Here is an 18518-nt window from a genome sequence, read left to right on the forward strand (position 1 = left end):
GCTTAGAGTGTGTCTGGACATCTCTCCAGGGCCCCAGCTCCTCCATGGCTTGCCTCCAGCCACGCATGTAGCTTTAGCCAGAGTCCAGCTCCTTTGGTGTGGGCAGTTTTCCAGGCACCTGCCGTGCACTGTGGTCAGCAGCACCCAACTTCCCCTTGACATCCCCCCCAACCCCCGCCCCGTCAGATGGTTTTGTGGTGAGAGCCTCCAGGGAGACTCTCCCCGGCATCCCAGGTAGCAAATTTCCAGCAAGTTCCAGAGGCAACACCTCACTAACAAGGTCTGGCTGCTGCCAAGAGCGGTAGAGAGAGACTCTTCTTTGGGCATTGTGTCTCATCCCTAGCATCTGATCCGTCACTACACCAATCGCCCATGGGAGTTAATAATTCTTTAAATTAAACTTTTGCTATGCTAATTGCCATATGGCTTTGCTGTCCTGGCTGGGTCCGGATTTATGCCTCAAGTGTCATGAGAGAGGTGGTTTTTTTACTTGTAATTCAAACACTATTATCACGATTGCATTTTTTTATTATTTTATTTTATTTTTTTAACATTTCTATTTATTTTTGAGAGAGAGAGAGAGAGAGAGAGAGAGCATGCACAAGCGGGGGAGGGGCACAGAGTGAGAGGGAGACACAGAATCAGAAGCAGGCTCCAAGCTCTGAGCTGTCAGGACAGAGCCTGATATGGGGTTTGAGCCACCCAGGCGCCCCATATAATTTATAATTTTCTAGTAGCCACATTTGTAAGGTAACATAAAGAAAAAAAGAAGAAGAGGCAGAAGAAGCAAAAATTTACAAAAAAAGTTAAAAATGGGGCACTTTACCTGCTTTCACAGAGCAGGTAAAAAAGGATGAATTTTGGTAATTCAGTCGGTTAAGCGTCCAACTTCGGATCCAGTGATGATCTCATGGTTCGTGGGTTCAAGCCCCACGTCGGGCTCTGTGCTGACAGCTCGGAGCCTGGAGCCTGCTTCAGATTCTGCGTCTCCCTCTCTTTCTCTCTGTATCTCCCCCACTCATGCTCTGTCTCCCTCCCTCTAAATAATAAACTTTAAAAAATTTAAAAAAATAAAAAAGCAACAGAGTAAGAAGAAGCAGTTGAAAATAATTTTAGCAATACATTTTGCTTCACTCCATACGTGCAAAATATTGTCATTTCAACTTGTAATCAATACGAAAATTATCAAAATTGTATTTCTTCCTGATACGAAGTTTTTGAAATCTAGCATGCACTGAATGTTCACAGCACCTCTCAATTTGGACTAGCCCCTCTAAAGGTTCTCTAGCAGCCACAGGTGGCTGACAGCTTTCATGTGGGACCGCCCAGCTCCGGAAGGATGAGAGAGCCAATGAGAAAGCCTGCAAAGAGCGTTCATTTTAAGCTGAGGAAATCAGGCTGAGGACAAAGGGTCAGGTTGAAAAGATTGGGTCTGAGTTGATATAATTCTCTGCTTGACGGAATCTTCAACAAACACAGGATTGGCCTGGCGGGGGGTGGGGTGGCACGCTTTAATATTTCGAAAGTTCTCTGATACCATACAAGTAGCCATTTCCCCCCTAGTAAGTGCAATGCCAAGGGCCGCCTTAATCAGACTTTCGACATTCAAGTCTTTTTGCTCTGGTTTGTATTGCTGTGTGACCTTGGCAGATCACTTAATTTCTCTGTGTCTCAGGTTTTTTTCCGTTCCCAAAGGGTGGATGATAACAATAGAACAATTCAGAGGTTGTTTCAAGGAGCATTAATGTTAAGCACTCAGAACGTGCTGGGCCTTTGGTAAGCATCCTTTGGACACTGGCTATAGACTTGGAATTGTTTTCAGCTCCTAAGTCGATAACGTGCAAAAAGAAACAAGTTGGAGGCGAACCTATCGCCAGCTGGGTTTACTGAGCTTCAGACGGGAGAGGGAGGAAGGGAGGTGAATGTGCCAAGAATGTAATTCATTTAAAGTCGTAACATAAGGAAGTGGGTGGCAGTGCAGATAGAAAAGCAAACTGGAGAAAGTTAGCCAACAAGCAAAATAAACCGGGAAATAAATGGATATAGCAAAGTAATGGCCGTTAGTCTTTGCTGCCCTGCTGTGCCCCAAGGTTTGGAAATTCTGTGCCTACAGGAGCTAGGCTGGTTTTGCAAAGAAGTGAAGCAGCCCGCGTGTAACAACAGGGTGTTGGTGGGGTCTGTGGCAACCAGTTTCTCCAACTGAAGTTGGTACTAAAATGCATCACTTTATTTAACGTAGTGGGTAAGAGCATGGATGATTGGAATCTCCTATGAACTTGGACAGGTTGCTTAAATCCTCTGCTTCGGTTTCCTCATCTGTTAAATGGGGATACTGGTAACAGTGAATCACTTCGAACAGTATCTGACACAGACATTCATCAAGTGTTAGCTACCATTATTACAGTTGTTGTTGATGTGTCATTGGTTGCACTGCAGAAACGGGGGCAGTGGGGCAGGATGTTCAGGCTAAGCCTCAAACTGGTATGACGAAAGGCGCTAGTATGGCAGTCAGACCCAGGTCTGCTACTTACTCGTTGACTGACTCACTTGCGTTACATAGTATCTTTGAGTTCAGCTTTCTCATGTGTACAATGAACGTAGATCAACCAGATGTTTGTGGCTGGAAGGAACACAAATTTATGTCGACCACAAGAAAGCGCATCATGTCACATAGCAAAGAGCCCAGTGGTGGGGTGTCCTCGAGGTGTGGCTAATCCAGCAACTGAATCTGACCCAACCCTCAAGCTTTCCTTCTCTATCCAGGCTTTGCCTTCAGACTAAGGTTGAGTTTCTTTTGTGGTCACTAGGTGGCTTCTGGCTTCTTGTGGGAGTTGAGGGCATGTGCCTTGTTGTTCATATCTAATGAGCAATGGAGAGCCCTCCCCTCCCTCCTGATGATGGAATACGATTCCTTCTTTTCAGTGTAATTGGTCTCATACCTACCCATGGACTGAGAATCCATTCATTGGGAAGTGCCTGAAGCTGAGTGGCTTAGGCCTGGATTCCTGAACCAATCACAGGCAGGGAACGGACCCCCCCTCCCCCCTTTATCAAGAAGATTAAATAAGAAAATGTCTTTAAAGCACTAAGCACAGTGCCTCACACTTACTATTAAGCTTATCTATGTTGTCAGTGGGAGCTGAGTTGAGTGCACAGAACTGCTAAATTGTTGTCCAAAAGAGAGAACAGAGAGAGTACAGGCAGGATAGATTTCTATATTTATATATCAATCTCTCTGTATATCAGTCAATCAATTTATCTAAATCTGTGTATAACTACATATATATAGTTGAAAGAGAACGAGCATAAATATCCTTAGCTATTTGCCAGCTCTCAGGTGTGGTGTAGACAGACAGAGGCTAACACAGTGATGAGGCAGCTCTCGCATGCAGTCTGGTATAACACCGGGGAAAGAAGTGATAGGTACAAACAAATTAAGGGACTGATCCTAAGTGGATACAAACAGAGGTGACTTAATGTGAGGGTCATGAAACGTGAGTTTTGGGGTATTTGCTTATGTCCTCCTAAGCCCTGGGAGGGGCCCTAGTAATTATTTTATTTTAGAAGTTTTGCTCCTAAGTCATATATTAGATCAAGGGTCGACAAACTAGCTCTTGGGGAAAGTCTGGGCTGCTGTTCATTTCCTAGCAGTTTTTTTTTTTTAATTTTTTTTTAATGTTTATTTTTGAAGGAGAGAGAGACAGAGTGTGAGTGGGGGGTGGGGGGAGGCAGAGAGAGAGGGAGACACAGAATCCGAAGCAGGCTCCAGGCTCTGAGCTGTCAGCACAGAGCCCGACGCGGGGCTCAAACCCACAAACCGCGAGATCATGACCTGAGCCGAAGTTGGTCGCTCAACTGACTGAGCCACCCAGGCGCCCCGCTAGCCGTTTTATAGTCATAATTAAACTGTTGTTTTCCTTCTTTCCTCCCTCCCTTCCCCCTTCCTTCCTTCTTTCCTACCTTCCTTCCCTCCTCTTTTCTTTTCCTCCTTTCCTTCCTTCCTTCCTTCCTTCCTTCCTTCTTCCCTCCCTTCCCCCTTCCTTCCTTCCTTCCTTCCTTCCTTCCTTCCTTCTTCCCTCCCTTCCCACTTCCTTCCTTCCTTCTTTCTTTCCTTCCTTCCTTCCTTCCTCCTTTCTTTTCCTCCTTCCTTCCTTCCTTCCCTCCTTCTTTCCTCCCTCCCTTCCCCCTTCCTTCCTTCTTTCCTACCTTCCTTCCTTCCCTCCTCTTTTCTTTTCCTCCTTTCCTTCCTTCCTTCCTTCCTTCCTTCCTTCCTTCTTCCCTCCCTTCCCACTTCCTTCCTTCCTTCTTTCTTTCCTTCCTTCCTTCCTTCCTCCTTTCTTTTCCTCCTTCCTTCCTTCCTTCCTTCCTTCCTTCCTTCCTTCCTTCCCTCCTTCTTTCCTCCCTCCCTTCCCCCTTCCTTCCTTCTTTCCTACCTTCCTTCCTTCCCTCCTCTTTACTTTTCCTCCTTTCCTTCCTTCCTTCCTTCCTTCCTTCCTTCCTTCTTTCCTTCCTTCCTTCCTTCTTTCCTCCCTCCCTTCCCCCTTCCTTCCTTCTTTCCTACCTTCCTTCCCTCCTCTTTTCTTTTCCTTCCTTCCTTCCTTCCTTCCTTCCTTCCTTCCTTCCTTCTTTCCTCCCTCCCTTCCCCCTTCCTTCCTTCCTTCCTTCCTTCTTTCCTTCCTCCCTTCCTTCCTTCCTTCCTCCTTTCTTTTCTTCCTTCCTTCCTTCCTTCCTTCCTTCCTTCCTTCTTTGTTCTTTCATAATTTCTACACTCAGCATGGGGCTTGAACTCACAACCTGGGATCAAGAGTCGAGTATTCTACTGACTGAGCCATCCAGGTGTCCCTAAACTGTTTTTCTCTTAGCAGGACCTCCCCAAAATCATATCAACTGGAGTCCCCACAAAATGTAACTTTCTTCTTTGAGCGTGAACCCAAACCCAAAGAGCTTAGCCAGATGGTAAACTGATGGGTGAAAGTCACCGGGAATTTTAGCAATGGCTACGTGCTTTTTCTATCTTTCTCTCTCTGTTCTGTGAGTTGCTGCCTGGCTTCATTGCGAGGATATTCTCTCCACGTAGCAGAAACAATGACCTGTGGTGGCTTCAGACTCCCAGGTTAGCAGCCAATCAGAAGGAGAACTTTTGCTTCCCGGTATCTATGGATAGGGGCGCCTGGCTGGCTCAGTTGGAGGAGCATGTGACTCTTGATCTCGGGGTCATGAGTTCGAGCTCCACACTGAATGTAGCATTTACTTTAAAAATGAATAGATAAACATTGGGCGATTGGGTGGCTCAGTCGGTTGAGCGTCCAACTTCAGCTCAGGTCATGATCTCACAGTTCGTGAGTTTGAGCCGCCTGTCGGGCTCTGTGCTGACAGCTCAGAGCCTGGAGCCCCTTGGGATTCTGTGTCTCCCTCTCTCTCTGCCCCTCCCCTGCTTGCACTCTCTCTCTCTCTCAGAGATAAAGAAACATTAAAAAATATAAATATAAATAAACAAATAAATAAATAAAATCTGGAAAAAATATCCCAGAGAAGTTTCTGATTGGCCCAGCAAGGGTCACATGCCTACACTGTGAGCCAATCCAGTGGCCAGGGCTACTCTGGCCAGCCTGAGCCACGTGGAGAGAAGAGAGGACAGCCCAGGATCACATGAAGTCCTCTGAGAGGAGTTTGGAGGAAGGGAAATTTAGATTTACCCAAGGTAACCCTGTATTTGCACAGTTGATCAATCAGTATTATGAAATCATGGACCTGATATAAGATAAGCCCACCCCCACATGCTCGGATGTTTTACAGGGGGAGGGAGAAAGTGCCATGTTCCCCTTGATGCTTGATGGGGACTCATCATCCTGGGCTTTGTGACCCAGAGTAAATGGGAAGGGCCTGGTGTCAGACTGTCTAGTGGGACTCTTGGGGGGCTCCTCAAAAGCATTTTGTTTAATACACCCATGGAGGCTTCTCCTTGTGGAAGCTACCCTCCCTGCTGCCAGAGCTGCTTTCCTAGAATAACTACAGTTCGGGGGGTGGAGGTGGCTAAATTCTCATCCATCATCTGCAGAGAATCAGACGTCATTTTTTATCGCTACCTCCAGGGACACTGGCTCCACCATACATCTCCCCTTTGTACCCCAGGTATGGTCTGAGTCTCACCTCCCCGGGGTGTTTGGCAAAAGAGTCTCCCTGTCAACCCAGGAGAATGATAGCTGTAACCAAATGCTTCCTCCTTTGTTAGAAGTCTGCTGGGGCTGGAATGCAGCTAGCTGAAGCAAAAGGGGGGGGCTTACTATAAAGATATGGAGCATCTTGCAGAACGTAAAGGCCCCAGGAGGGTCCAGAAATGGAAACCCATCAGAAATGCAGACTGGATTTGCATTTCAGGGAGCCTCTTGGCTCTGTTTCTTTCTGCAGGTTGGATTTATTTTTCTTTCTCTCTCCAGTCTGAGTGCTTCTGCTCCTAGACCACTCCAAGGACTGTGGCAGCTCCAGAGCTCAGTTCTGGCCACATTGTGTCTTTCTCTATCTCTCTTTCTCTGTGGACTGGTAAAAGATATAGGGTGGCCATGGATGGTTAAGCGGGTTCTGCACTGTACAAGGTCCCCTGAGCTAGGAGACCCTCCTCTGCTTGTCAAGCCATGTGCACAGGTTCAGGGGCACATCCACCCACAGGGAAGGTCTTCCTCTAGCTCAGTGAAGTTGTTGGATGCGTTAGTGGCACCCAGAGTGAACTGTGGACTCATCTTTCAGCCACAGCCCTTGACCCCTTCAAAGAGCTGCTCTCTCCCAGCTCCTTGCGGCTTGGTTAGGATTGTCGATCGAGGTGTCGAAGGGTAAGGATGTGCAGAGCTAGATCTGTCTTGGAATCTGAATCTTGGAGCCTTGCCCAGCAGGGGTGGCTGGAGAGACTGTCTGATCCTACCTCCTGGATCCCCGCAGCTGCCCTTATCCCTGGCTGAGGTCTGGGCTGTTCATCTTTCTCTTTGATTGTCTGATCTATCCTCTCTCCTTCCAACAAATGCCTATTTTTTTGGTTAAGATAATCACAGTCAAGTCGTATCCTGCTTATAACCAAAGAACCACAATTTATACCAGCAACAACAACAGACAGATTTGAGCACTTTCTATGTGCCAGGCACTGTTCAAAGCCTCTTTGTGTAGACTCTTTACAACAGCCCTGTGAGGTAGGTACTATTGTCATTTTGTACAACCCTAGTCCAGTAAGTGGTACAGGAGGCATGCCATCCATACGTGGCTGCCAGAGACTCCTGGCTGAGGGTGACGAGGGCTGTGTGATGAGTTGCTAGTGACGTTCCCAGTTCCCTCTTCCTGAGTGCACGGTGGGACGGCACTCCCGGGCCCTTGCTGTACTGTACGCGAGGCTCTGTGATTAGTCTGGCCAGCGAGCCATGTGTGCAAGTGACCATGGAAGACATTTAGCGGCTCCCGTTCTCTTTGGCACCTCATCCCATCACGTTAGCCTGGGTCCTGAGTCACCACACGGGACAGAGTCTCAGACATCTGGACAATGGATGTGTAGCAGGAACGAGAAGTAAACCTTTGTCGTTTGGGGCTGCTGGGTCATTGGGCTCCGGAGGTCACTTGTTACTGCAGTGGAACTCAGCCTATCCTGACTGATATAGTTCAAGGAGTCAAAACACACACACACACACACACACACACACACATACACACACACACACACACACATAATTTGGGGCTGCTGGGTCACTGGGCTCCGGAGGTCATTTGTTACTGCAGTGGAACTCAGCCTATCCTGACTGATATAGTTCAAGGAGTCAAAACACACACACACACACGCGCGCACGCACACACACACACACACACACACACACACACACACAATTTGGGGCTGCTGGGTCACTGGGCTTCGGAGGTCATTTGTTACTGCAGTGGAACTCAGCCTATCCTGACTGATATAGTTCAAGGAGTCAAAACACACACACACACACGCGTGCGCACACACACACACACACACACACACACACAATTTGGGGCTGCTGGGTCACTGGGCTTCGGAGGTCATTTGTTACTGCAGTGGAACTCAGCCTATCCTGACTGATATAGTTCAAGGAGTCAAAACACACACACACACACGCGTGCACACACACACACACACACACACACACACAATTTGGGGCTGCTGGGTCACTGGGCTTCGGAGGTCATTTGTTACTGCAGTGGAACTCAGCCTATCCTGACTGATATAGTTCAAGGAGTCAAAACACACACACACACACGCGCGCACGCACACACACACACACACACACACACACAATTTGGGGCTGCTGGGTCACTGGGCTTCGGAGGTCATTTGTTACTGCAGTGGAACTCAGCCTATCCTGACTGATATAGTTCAAGGAGTCAAAACACACACACACACACACACACACACACATACACACACACACACACACATAATTTGGGGCTGCTGGGTCACTGGGCTCCGGAGGTCATTTGTTACTGCAGTGGAACTCAGCCTATCCTGACTGATATAGTTCAAGGAGTCAAAACACACACACACACACACGCGCGCACGCACACACACACACACACACACACACACAATTTGGGGCTGCTGGGTCACTGGGCTCCGGAGGTCATTTGTTACTGCAGTGGAACTCAGCCTATCCTGACTGATATAGTTCAAGGAGTCAAAACACACACACACACACACACACACACACACACACACACATATATAATTTTTTAAAGTTTATTTATTTTGAGAGAGAGAGAGAGCACAGGCACAAGCAGGAGACCGTCAGATAGAAAGAGATTCCCAAGCAGGTTTCGTGCTATCAGGGCAGAGCCCGACATGAGACTCGATCTCAATAGCTTAGAGATCATGACCTGAGCTGACTAAGAGTCAGATGCTTAACCAGCTGAGCCACCCGGCGCCCCATGCTTTCTGTTTTCTGTGGCTGCGGTAACAAATTACCAAAAATGTCATGGCTTACACAACAAAATCATTATTGAACAGGTCACAAGTCTGCTGTGGGTCTCGTAAGGTCAAATGAAGTCATCAGCAGGGCTGTGTGCCTTTGCAGAGGCTCCAGAGGAGAATCTCTTTTCTTGCCCTTTTCAGCTGCTCTGAGATGCTACCACATTCCTTGGCGCCCGGCCCCCTCCCTTCGGCAAAGGCAGCCACGGCTCCCAAGTGGCTCCCACCACGTCCATCTTGGGTCTGGTCCTCTGCCTTCACCTTCCTTCTAAGAACTGAGACTGCATTGGTCTCACCCAGGTCATTCAGGTCTCTAATCCCTATTTTGTTTTATTATCATTATTTTTTACACTTAGGCTCCACACCCAAAGTGAGGCTGGAACTCATGACCTTGAGATCAAGAGTAGCATGCTTGATGACTGAGTCAGCCAGGTGCTCCTTAATCCCTAATTAAAAAAATTTTTTTTTAGCTTTGTTTATTTTTGAGAGAGAGACAGAGACAGAAACAGAGTGTGAGCCGGGGAGGGGCAAATAGAGAGGGAGACACAGAATCGGAAGCAGGCTCCAGGCTCCGACTGTCAGCACAGAGCCTGACGTGGGGCTCGAACCCACAGACTGTGAGATCATGACCTGAGCCAGAGTCGGACGCTCAGCCAACTGAGCCACCCAGGCACCGCCCCCCATCCCTATTTTAAAGTCATCAGATTAGGAGCCTCAATTCCCCGTCCTGTGTAAAGCAGCATATTTGCATGTTCCGTCCTGTGGATAAGGATGTGGACCCCTTTGAGGGTTCATGATCCTGCTCACCACAGCACCCTTGTGAGGAAGTCACTAGCTGGGAGCACATCAGATGTCCTCGTTTCTATCAGTGTCAGAGAGACCGGACTCTGTTGGTGGCCATGAGCTGCCCTGCACACAGAATGCATGTGGCCTTCCCAAACTGGAAGTCATGAAAACAAGCATCTCTCTGAGACATCTCTGAGACATCGTCTCTCTGAGACATCTCTGACCTCTGCAGAGGTGACAGGGGCCAGCAGGCAGCCGTCCTGGGATCTGCACTCTCTTCCCACTCAGGCAACGAGATCTGTGTGTCTGAACATTTACAGCAATAAAATCCACCTTGTTCTGGGTAGCACCGTGCTGAAAACAAACCTAGTGCTTTTTGGATCCAAACTGTGGCCCCGGCTACCCCAGCCTCACACAGAGACTTTGCAGCCAATTCCCTTCCTACCGTGGACAGTGTCCCTGGGATTAGAGGGACATCTGAGAGATGTCTCTGTCACCACTGGAGGATAAGACAAACGGTTCTCGGCACCAACCCTGGGCCCTGAGAAACATCTCCCTGGGGATGCCCACACTTCCTGTCTGTGGTGCACACTGGAACCTGTCACCTGTTCAGGGGGGAAGGAAGCATGGCGTGGCCGCTAGGCACTCAGACAGCCCAGAGTTCAAATCCGTGCTCTGCCTCTTACTCGCTGGGGTGACTTTGCTTAGGTTATTTTATTTCCTCCTCTCAAAAAAGGGAGATGATAATTATAGCACCGTCTCCCGGGAGTGTTGCGAGGGTAAAAATGCAAATGTGGATGCAAATACCATGCAAATTTGCCTAGTAGATCCTAAATAAATGTTTGCTCTTGCTTTTACTATTATCTCAGTAAGAACCCATGCATTTTCTAGACCGAGGTGATCCCATCAGCTGGTATAAACGTGAATAAAGAGAGAGGAAATGTATAGCTAGTTTAGTTATCCCTATTCAAAATAAAAATGCCAAAAATAATAATAATAAAATAAAAATCCTTGTTGTATTCCTACGTTTCCCTAGGAGTGGTCCAAAAACCACATCTATCAGAGTCTGTGTGTGTGTGTCTGGCTGTGGTGGGGACGGGTAGAAACTGGAGGTGTCCCGGCTTCAGCCCAGGCCGATCAAACATGGGACCTCGGAATCTGCATTAAGAAAAAAAAGTTCCCAGGGCCGCCTGGGTGGCTCAGTCAGTTGGGCAGCCGACTCTTGTTTTGGCTCATGATCCCACGGTTCGTGGGATCGAGCCCCACGTCGGGCTCTGTGCTGACAGGGCAGAGCCTGCTTGGGATTCTCTCTCTCCTTCTCTCTCTGCCCCTCCTCTGCTTTCTCTCTCTCTCTCCAAATAAAGAAATAAACTAAAAACAAAAACAAAAAAACTAGGCTGGTCTTAAAAGCCTCTTCAGAAAACCCCAAAATTGCCCAGACATTCTTATGCTTAGTAAATAGAAAAACTGCTCTCTCTTCATAGAGAACCTCAGTGGGTGGAAGAAAGTCACAGCCCATTGTTGGGGATGTTATGAGCAGCTGGGCGTAAGTAGGCTGGGGAAGCTGGACGCGCCTGCTCCTTTTCCTTCCTCGGGACGCTGCTCCCTGGCGCCCCCCTGGTGGCAGGCGTGCAGGGAGGACGCTGAGCTCCCCGCCTGCCCACGGCACGACTAACCGGGTGCTTCCCAGCTTGCGCTCTTGGGCAGTCAGCCTGTCAGGGTCACAGCCGGCCCCTCGGGGCCCTGGTGAAAAGGCCCTGGGACCTGTCACCAGCCTAACAAGGTGACAGCTGCGGTATGAGAGGCCAGGCATCAAAGGGAAGGCGGGCAGAAGGAGGGAGGAGGACGCTTTCTGTGCATCTACCTGGCTCTCCCTCGAGCAGCCAGGTGTCACCTCCAGGTGGCACCTGGGGTGAGCAGAAAACACTGCCCTCCCCCCCCTCCACCGCCCATTCTCACTTAGGAAACTTTAATTCCTTGCCCTTCCCTGCATCTGGGAAAACACCTGTGGCCCTGGCTTCACCTGAGCTTGGCATTGCATGGAGGTCAAGAGTGGGGATATCGGGGCCAGGATCAACCCTGGCCCTGCTGTGTGACGTTGGGCAAGTTAACAAACCGCTCTGTTTCCTCGCTTTCTTCCTCTGTAAAATGGGGATCATAGAGCCTACCCCCCTGGGTTGGGGTGAGGACTGAATGAGTTAATGAGTGTGAACATATGTCAGGGGCCCAGAGCGCTTGCTGCCGGAGGTTCAGCAAGTGAGAGGTTAGTTTCCGAGTACCATTGTCAGTGCTGCTAATAATAAGTAAGCATGTGTTTTTGTTTTGTTTTGTTTTCTTTTGTTTTTTCAGGGTGTTTGTTTGTTTGTTTTGAGAGGGAGAGAGCACGCACACGAGCGGGGGAGAGGGACTGGAAGAAAGTAAGCGTGTTTAAAGAGCACTTCTTGAACCCCTGAGCCTGTGCTGGAAACTTCACGTACATGACACAACCTTCATAAATACCTAATAGCTTCTGGGGGCACCCAGCTGGGTCACTCCATAGAGCATGTGACTCTTGATCTCAGAGGTTGTGAATTTGAGCATAGAGATTACTTACACACACACACACACACACACACACACGCACGCACACACACACGCACACACACGGGCGTCTGGGTGGCTCAGAAGGTTAAGCATCTGACTCTTGATTTCAGCTCAGGTCACGATCTTGCAGTTGGTGGGTTCAAGCCCTGAGCCAATGGGCTCTGAGCCAATGAGGCTTGAACCTGGGGCGCCTGGATGGCATAGTTGGTTAAGCATCTGACTTTGGCTCAGGTGGTGATCCCGCAGTTTGTGGGTTTGGGCCCTGAGTCGGGCTCTGTTCTGACAGCTCAGAGCCTGGAGTCTGCTTCAGATTCTGTGTCTCCCTCTCTCTGCCCCTTCCTCACTTGTGCTCGGTCTCTCTGTCTCTGTCTCTCTCTCAAAAATAAATGCTTAAAAAAAAAAAACCGTAACAATAAATTCTGGAAATACCCAAAGCGATGATGGGCGCACAACACTGTGAATGTTCTCATCGCCACCAAATAGTGACTTGTGGTCTTGAAATGATTAAAATGATAAATACAATGTTATGTCTATTTTGCCACATACGCACACACACTGGGCATAAGGTGGGCCAGGGAAACTAGACATGCCTGCTCATTTCCCTGGGCATTTGTGATCACACCCACATTACCAGTGAGAGAAACTGAGGCTCGGAGACACCTGTGCTTGCCCAGGCTCACGGAGCTGGGAACAACTCAGTCTGCCTCGTACCCCAGCGTGCTTGACCCTGTCGGGAGCGCAAAGACCCACTGGGCCCTCCCGCGGCGGCCCCCTCATCCAATCCATTCATCCTTCTGTTCTTTCCTTCAAGAACCATGAGCCGCCCCTCTGCTGTTGCCAGGTCCTGTCCCTGATGCTGGTGTTCAGCAGACAGCAAGAGACGGATGTGAGACACTCACGTACATGCATGTACATTTCCAACCTAGACAAGTGCTGAGAAGGAAAGTACCTGGAGACGGGGGCATAACTGACTCCCCCTGGTCACGGGAGTCTGGGGACAGCATCCTGGAGGAAGTGACAGTCAGGACCTGAGACAGGAATAGGAGTCCCTGAGCAGAGGTGGGAAGGGAAGAATATTCTGGGTGGAGGAAGCAGCCGCTTGTGTAAAGGCCCTGTGGCCTCTGTGGCAAGGACAGGATGGAGGAGATGGAAGGAGCCAGGGGCGGGAGGACCACAGAGGCCAGGTCACACACGCAGGCTGCCCCTTGGGAAGCTTTGCCTTTGTTCCAAGGGTAACAGAAGCCTTTGAGGGTTTGAAGCCAGGGAACACCATGACCTAATTCGCCCCGGGAAAGACCACCTCTCCCCAGCCTGGACACCCTGCCAGCAGCGATGAGGAGTCCCGGCGGTCTGCTGGCTCCCGACATCCTCATTCCCCACCACACAGCCCACCTGACCTGCACGCAGCCCTCTATGCCTGCGTCCCCCTCAACTGTATTCCTCTTCAGAGACCACTCCCCGGGACCCCACGTATCTCACCTCTCTGCTTCTCTCTCTCCACCTACCAGAATGAAAGCTCCTCAAAGCCAAGGACATTGCTGTTCACAGTGTCCCCAGCAAACAAAACAGGGCCCGGCATTTGGTAGGGGTTCAGTAAACAGACACCCAGTTGTTGGATGAAGTCCTAATGTCACCCTGCAGACAGGAGGGAACAAGTGTGTCTGTGGGATCTATTGGAGTAGAGTGGGGTCTGAGTGGGACAATGGCACTTGGACCCTGGGCTGCAGAGACAAGGGAACATCCCAGATATGACTGGGAGCATCCCCAGAAGGCTTCTGAGGATCACCTTGGTAAGGAAGAGAAGGACACGTTTCCTTCTTGGAGGAAAGATGGCCCAGGGTCGAGCTGGGTGTGGGAGCAGACCTGAGGTTAGAAACCTAATCCAGTCAATACTCTGACCCAGTCTGATCCCACCAACCCTCTGAGAACCTGTCTTGTTCTTCCCACTGCCCCCGTCCAGGTCTTGCGCCCCCTAGCCCTTGGGCTCTTCTGCTCCTTCTCTGCCTAGCTTCAAAGCACAGCTTAAAAGTCAAGTCCTCGAAGAAGTGTGGGGGTGGGGGGGATGGAAGAGAAGGGGACGGGAGGGAAGGGAAGGAGGAAACAGAAAACAGAGGCCTTGCTTACATTCCAATGTTGTACGACCTGGAACTGAGGGATTAGGCCAACTCACATCTAGACATCCGTCCAGGATCATAATCATAATCTTTTGTTAGATAGTTAATTCTCATCTCCCCCTTGACTGTCAGCTCCAGGAGGCAGCAAGAGCTGCTTTCTGCCTCCTGAACACGTCTGCGAGGCTTGCACATAATTGGGGCTCAAAAACAATCTAGAGAATGAAATGAATGAATTTGAAGACCTGAGTCAGTGCCGGTGCGTGGGGCATGAGAGGTGCTTTTACCTGAATGCATGACGGGATAGGCTGCCGACCTCCAAGGACAGAAAGGACCGAGCAGGACATGCACTCCCCTGTCCAATGCACATTTATTGAGCTCCTGCTGTATGCTGGGGTGCAGACATGGGGCAGGGCGGAGCACACATGTGTCCTCCCCTCCACTAGAGGCCCTGCCTGCCTTAGTCCTCTTCCTCATTTGCTTTTACAGAAAAAACACACAACCCACGGGTGCGTTCTCGCATTTGTCTTAGATCCATTCATTCATTCATTCATTCTCCGGATTGTTTTTGAGCTCCGGTTATGTGCAGGTCCCACAGAGCTGGTGAGGAGGCAGAAAGAGCTGTTTCTGCCTCCTAGAGCTGACAGTCAAGGACACTTGGCCGTTAACTAAATAGCTGAACAAATTTTTATCATTATTCTTTTGGATGTTCTCCATAGATGTGGGTTGACCTTACTCCTCAATCCGTGGCACGATGTCCGCGTCTGAAGGAGGCCTCCTGGAAACACAGGGCTCCCTGCCCTGCCTAGGTACTCGCGATAGTGACAGCTGCATTGCTTTGTCCCATCTGCAGAGTGACGCCAGGGGCTAGCATCAGTATGTCCAGTTTTCAGAACCCACACTGAGCCCCGGGGGACCCCCCCCCCGCCGACAAGTAGCAGGGCTGGTGGTCCGTGAAACCAGGGTTGACAGAGGGTTACTTTCTCTGGGGCCTCCTTAGAAGGCACTCTGGACCACCGTCTCCGAGAGGGCCCCTTCCCCACACTCTTACCCCGAACCTGCCTCGTGTTCCCTCCGGCACTTACAGATGGATCCGTTTCTTGTCTGTCTCCTCCACCAGAAGGTAAGGCCAAAGGAATGCCTGTGGATGAATCATCCTCTGCTGGTGGCGTGATACACACGGCTGCAAATAATTGGATTTAGAAAGAAATGAGTTCAGGGCGCCTGCGTGGCTCAGTCGGTTGAGCATCTGACTCTTGACTTCAGCTCAGGTCATGATCTCGCAGTTTGTGAATTCGAGCCCCACATCGGGCTCTGCACTGACAGTGTGGAGCCTGCTTGGTATCCTCTTTCTCTCCCTCTCCCTCTCTCTCTCTCTCTCTCTCTCTCTGCCCCTCCCCCAATTTCTCTCTCTGTCTCAAATAAATAAACATTAAGTTTTAAATTTTTTTAATGTTTATTTTTTTATTAAAAATATTTTTTTATTACGTTTCTTTATATTTGACAGGCAGAGAGAGACAGAGCATGAGTGGGGGAGGGGCAGAGAGAGAGGGAGACACAGAATCCCAAGCAGGTTCCAGGCTCTGAGCTGTCAGCCCAGAGCCCGACGTGGAGCTTGAACCCACGAACCATGAGATCATGACCTGAGCTGAAGTCGGACACTTAACCGACTGAGCCACCCAGGCGCCCCTTTTTCTTCTTCTTCTTCTTCTTCTTCTTCTTCTTCTTCTTCTTCTTTTCTTTTTTTCTTTTTTTTTTGTGGACAAGAACACTTAACCTGAGATGTACCCTCTTTCAGATCTACCCTCTTTGCAAGTTTTTTTTTAAAGAATTTTTTAAAATGTATATTTATTTTTGGGGCGCCTGGGTGTCTCAGTCGGTTAAGTGTCCGACTTCAGCTCAGGTCATGATCTCATAGTCCGTGAGTTCGAGCCCTGCGTCGGGCTCTGTGCTGACAGCTCAGAGCCTGGAGCCTGCTTCGGATTCTGTGTCTCCCCCTCTCTCTGACCCTCCCCCGTTCATGCTCTGTCTCTCTCTGTCTCAAAAATAAATAAACATTAAAAAAAATTAAAAAAAAATAAATAACAAAATAAAAAATAAAATGTATATTTATTTTTGAGAGACAGAGAGAGAGAGAGAGAGAGAAAGAGACAGAGAGAATGGGTGGGGTAGGGCAGAAAGAGAAGGAGACACAGAATCCGAAGCAGGCTCCAGGCTCTGAGCTATCAGCACAGAGCCCAATGTAGGGCGTGAACTCCAGAATGGCGAGATCATGATCTAGGCCGAAGTTGGACACTTAACTGACTGAGCCCCCCTGGCGCCCCTTAATGAGTTTTTCAGTGCTCAGCACTGTGGTGCTGTTAACTACAACAGATCTCTAGAACTTGCTTGTAATTTGAACGAAGTTCAAGGTGGGAATCATGGATTCTTTGGTGGGGGCGGGAGCAGGGCATCACTGGGGAGGGCTTCAAGGAGAGCAGCGGTTTAGAGCAAGACCCTGAAAAATGACCAGGATTTCACGTCATGCCCGTGACGGCGGAGACTGCCAGAACAGAGGTGGAGATGTGCAGTGGCCCACAGGGCCTGCGGGGGCCTCGGGCAGCGGGGTGGGGGGGTTTCCTAGGGAATAGCAGTTTGTCTCGCCAGCAGATCCTTTTGTAAGTGCTTATTACTCCAGCGGCTACATATTTAACTAACGGTCATGCCTGCAGCAGACGTCGCACAGAAGTGGTTTATTTTTTAACTTTATGGACGGATAATTTACATACCATAAAGCTAAGCCATTGGAAGTGCACAGTTCAATGATTTTTCAGTATGTTTATCGAGTCGTGCGACCATTACTATGGTTAGAACCTTTCTTTCACTCTGAAATTATCCTTGGGTCCTTCTGCAGTGAATCCTGTTCCTTCCACCAGCCCCAACAACCTCGAATCCATGTTCTGTCTCTGTGCATTCGCTTATGCTGGACATTTCATATACATGGAATCCTACAGTGCATGGTGTCTTGTGTCTGGCTTCTTTCCCCAAGTATCATGTTTTCAAGGTTCATCCATATTGTATCGAGTATGGGCATTCAGTTCCTTTTTAGGGCTGTATAATAGTCCACTGTGTGGATGGACTATAGTTTTTTTTTTTTAAGTTTATTTATTTAGAGAGAAAGAGAGTGCAAGCAAGGGAGGGGCAGAGAGAGAGGGAGGGAAAGAATTCCAAGCAGGCTCTGTGGCTGTGAGCACAGAGCCCGGTGTGGGGCTTGAACCCACAAACTCTGAGATCGTGGCCTGAGCCAAAACCAAGAGTTGGACGCCTAACTGAGCCACCCAGGTGCCCCTGGATGGACTATGTATTATTTACCCATTCACCAGCCCATGTACATTTAGTTGCTTCCAGTTTTTGGCCACTAGAAATAGTGCTGTGAGAAATGTTCCCCTACAGTCTGTGTGTCAGTATGTTTTCATTGCTTTTGTGTTTTTTTGTTTTATATTGTTTTAATTTTTTTTAATGTTTATTTATTTTTGAGAGAGGGAGAGAGATACAGCCGAGGGGAGGAGGGGCACAGAGAGAAGGAGACACAGAATTCGAGGCAGGCTCCAGGCTCTGAGCTGTCAGCACAGAGCCCGACACAGGGCTTGAACCCATGAACCATGAAATTGTGACCTGAGCCAAAGTTGGATGTTTAACTTACTGAGCCACACAGGCGCCCCTGTTTTCATTTCTTTGGGGTAGATACCTAGGAGTGGAATGACTGTCCATATGGTAAAGTAATGCTTGTTGGTTATACATCGGACTCATGATCTCGGCTCAGGTCTTGATCTCATGATTCATGAGTTCGATTCCCACATGGGGCTCTATGCTGACAGTGGGGCATCTGCTTGGGATTCTCCACTTTGCCCCTCCCCTGTGCTCTCTCTCTCTCTCTCAAAATAAATTTAAAAATAAAACAGTAGAAAAGAAAAGAGAAGAAACTGCCCATACTGTTTTGAAAAGTGCTTTTTTTTTTTATTTATTAAGTAAGCTCTATGCCCAACGTGGGGCTTGAACTCATGACCCTGAGATCAAGAGTCACCTGCTCTACTGACTGA

This window comes from Panthera onca, chromosome E3, assembly GCF_046562875.1.
Source record: "Panthera onca isolate mPanOnc1 chromosome E3, mPanOnc1 haplotype 2, whole genome shotgun sequence".
Taxonomy (NCBI): domain Eukaryota; kingdom Metazoa; phylum Chordata; class Mammalia; order Carnivora; family Felidae; genus Panthera; species Panthera onca.